The 3,694-nt window shown below is 37.4% G+C and overlaps 1 non-coding gene across 1 annotated transcript; it reads left to right on the top strand.

Moving 5' to 3' along the window:
- The first annotated feature begins 949 nt into the window (after positions 1-949).
- Positions 950-1,056, top strand: LOC115834490. The gene has a single exon (XR_004029440.1). It is a non-coding gene; the product is annotated as a U6 spliceosomal RNA (small nuclear RNA).
- The last annotated feature ends 2,638 nt before the right edge of the window (positions 1,057-3,694 follow it).

The raw sequence follows: 3,694 nt of genomic DNA, 5'->3' as shown, positions 1-3,694 counted from the left end.
TTGCTACAGAGGATAGGGAATGTGCGAAGGCACCCAGCCCAGCCTAGAGAGATAGGAATGCTTAGTCATTCCAAGAAAGGAATGCAGTGGGGTGGGTGAGGGTGTTACAGGCATAGTGGCCAGCATGAGCAAAGGCACAGGACTAGGAACAATATCACGTGTTTGGGAGTGGCTGGAGTTAGAAGGAGACACGTGGCCAGAGAGACAAGCAGGGTCCACATTGCCCATCCCAGGGAGGAACTTGTATCCTCCCCAGATATAGAAATATCCGTGTCTTTATCTGTTTTATTCCATGTTTTTAGCTGTTTATAAGAAAGACACCTGAGGGCGAGTCTGAGACAGAGTTAGAGATTAGTTAACTCTACAAGTTATCAACATGTAGACAGAAACTGTAAAATGAATGTGACCACTCAAGGAGGTCACATTGAAAGAGAGGGTCTGAAGCAAACCCTGGAAAACCATTAACATTTAAGAGTCAGTGAAAAAGGATGAGAAGGAAAGATAAAAATCTAGGGGGACAACAGGACAGCACTGTCCAGTGAGATTAAAACCAGAAATTGTATCTAATAGTTAGGAGATAATAGTGGGTTAGTTGAAGTTAAGTGGGTTAGTGGGAACAAAGGGCATAATGCAATAAATTGAGAAGCGAATGGCATCAAGTGTAGTCAACACTTAGAAAAGACTTGGATGAGCATGAATGGATAGTCTGTTTTAGGCAGGTTGCTTGTTTTCTCTGAAGGAAAGGCTGACTACATTTAAAGGTTTAAGTGGAAATAAAGGAGAGCGAGGGAATATTGCTGGAGCCAATTTTATATGAAATCAGAAGAAAGTGGAATAAAGATTCTATTTTGATGAGTAGTCTTTCAACCAGAGAAGGAGCACATCTTCCTTTGTGAATGAATAGAGGGAAGCAGGGGATGTTAGGGCAACTTTAAAAACCCTTTTGGTAGTGCTCACTTTGGCAGCACATATGCTAAAATTGGAACAATACAGAAAAGATTAGCATGGCCCCTGCACAAGAATGACATGCAAACTCATGAAGCATTCCATTTTTTTTTTCCTAATTAAAAGGCACAGAGAGACAAGTTAGATAAAGAAGCAAAACCCAATGGATGCTGTCTTCAAGAGACCCATCTTGCATCCAGTAACATCCACAGGCTCAAAGTAAAGGGATGCAGAAAAATCTACCAAAGAAATGAAAAACAGAAAAAAGCAAGGGTTGCTATTCTAATTTCAGACAAAACATACTTTAACCAACAAGGGATAAAAAAAGACAAAGAAGGGCATTACAAAATGGCAAAGGGTTCAATTCAACAAGAAGAACTAACTATCCTAAAAATATATGAACCCAACACAGGAGCACCCAGATTCATAAAGGAAGTTCTTAGAGACCTATGAGGAGACATAGATAGCCATACAATAATAGTGGGAGACTTCACCATCTCACTGACAGTATTAGACACATCATCAGTAAAGAAAACTAACAAGGATATTCAGGACCTGAACTTGACACTCGATCAAATGGACCTAATAGACCTCTACAGAGCTCTCTACCACAAACCAACAGAATATACATTCTTTCTGTCTGCACATGGCATATACTCTAAAATTGACCACAATTGGTCCTAAAACAATTCTCAGCAAATTCAAAAAAACAAATTCATACCAAACAATTCTTGGATCATGGCACAATAAAAATAGAAATAAATACTAAGAAAATCACTCAAAACCATACAATTACATGGAAATTAAACAACCCGCTCCTGAATGACTTTTGGGTAAACAAAGAAATTAAGGCAGAAATCGAGAAATTATTTGAAGCTGATGAGCACAAAGATACAACATACCAGAATCTCTGGGACACAGCTAAAGCAGTGTTAAGAGGGAAATTTATAGTGCTAAATGCCCACATCAAAAAGTTAGAAAGATCTTAAATTAACAACCTAATATCACACCTAGAGGAACCAACCCCAAAGTTAGCAGAAGAAAAGAAATAAGCAGAATCAGAGCTGAACTGAAGGAAATTGAGATGTGAAAAACCATACAAAAGATGATTAACAAATCCAGGAATTTGTTATTTGGAAGAATAAATAAGAGTTCTAGTTAGACTAGTAAAGAATAAAAGAGAGAAGATTCAAATAAACACAATCAGAAATGACAGTGAAGATGTTACCACTGACCCCACAGAAATACAAAAAAAAAAAACCTCAGAAACTACAATGAACACCTCCATGCACACAAATAAGAAAACCTAGAAGAAATGGACAATTTCCCATACAGCCCAAAGCAATTACAGATTCAATGCTAATTCTATCAAACTACCAATGACATTCTCCACAGAACTATAAAAAAACTATTTTAAAATTCATATTGAACAAAAAAAGAGCCTGAATAACCAGTGCAATCCTAAGCAAAAAGAACAAAGCTTGAGGCATCACATTACCTGACTTCAAACGACAATACAAGACTACAGTAACCAAAACAGCATGGTAGTGATATAAAAACAGATACACAGACCAATGGAACAGAACAGAGAGCCCAGGATTAATGCCACACAACTACAACTATCTGATCTCAACAAAGTAAACAAAAACAAGCAATAGGGGAAGGATTCCCTTTTCAATAAACGGTGCTGGGATAATTGGCTAGCCATATGCAGAAGATTGAAGCTGGACCTCTTCCTTATACTATATACAAGTCAACCCAAGATGGATTAAAGACTTAAATGTAAAGCCCAAAACTATTAAAACCCTGGAAGATAATCTAGGAAGTACCATTCTGGACTTAAGACCTAGAAAATATTTCAAGACAAAGACACCAAAAACAATTGCAACAAAACAAAAAAATTGACAAATGGTACCTGAGTAAACTAAAGAGCTTCTGCACAGCAAAAAGAAACCATCAACAAAGTAAACAGGCAACACACAGAATGTGAGAAAATATTTGCAAACCATGTATCTGACAAATGTCTAATACTCAGCATCTGTAAGGAACTTAAACAAATTCACAGGCAAAAAACAACCCCATTAAAAAGTGGGCAAAGGATATGAACAGACGTTTCAAAAGCAGACATATGTGCAGTCAACAAGCATACGAAAAAATGCTCAACATCACTGATCATTAGAGAAATGCAAATCAAAATGAGATACAAGCTCACATCAGTCATAATGGCTATTAATGAAAAGTCATAAAGTAACAGATGCTGGCAAGGTTATGGAGAAAAGGGAATGCACATATACTGCTGGTGGGAGTGTAAATTAGTTCATCCACTGTGGGAAGCAGTTTGGTGATTTCTCAAAGAACTCAAACTAGAATTACCACTGACCCAGCAATCCCATTACTGGCTATATGCCCAAAGGAATATAAATCATTCTGCCATAAAGACACATGCACGTGAATGTTCCCTGCAGCACTATTCGTAATAGCAAAGACACTGAGTCAAGCTAAATGCCCATCAACAGTAGAGTGGATAAAGAAAATATGGTACATATATACCATGGATTACTATACAACCATAAAAAAGAATGAGATCATGAGAATGAGAATGAGATCAGGTCCTTTGCAGCAACATGGATGGAGCTGGAGGCTATTATCTTAAATGAACAAACACAGGAACAGAAAACCAAATAGCATGTTCTTACTTACAAGTAGGAGCTAAACACTGAGTATATGTAGACACAAAGAAAGGAACAAC

Source organism: Nomascus leucogenys, chromosome 3 (genome assembly GCF_006542625.1).
Source record: "Nomascus leucogenys isolate Asia chromosome 3, Asia_NLE_v1, whole genome shotgun sequence".
Taxonomy (NCBI): domain Eukaryota; kingdom Metazoa; phylum Chordata; class Mammalia; order Primates; family Hylobatidae; genus Nomascus; species Nomascus leucogenys.
This window is presented reverse-complemented; position numbering and strand designations above follow the sequence as displayed.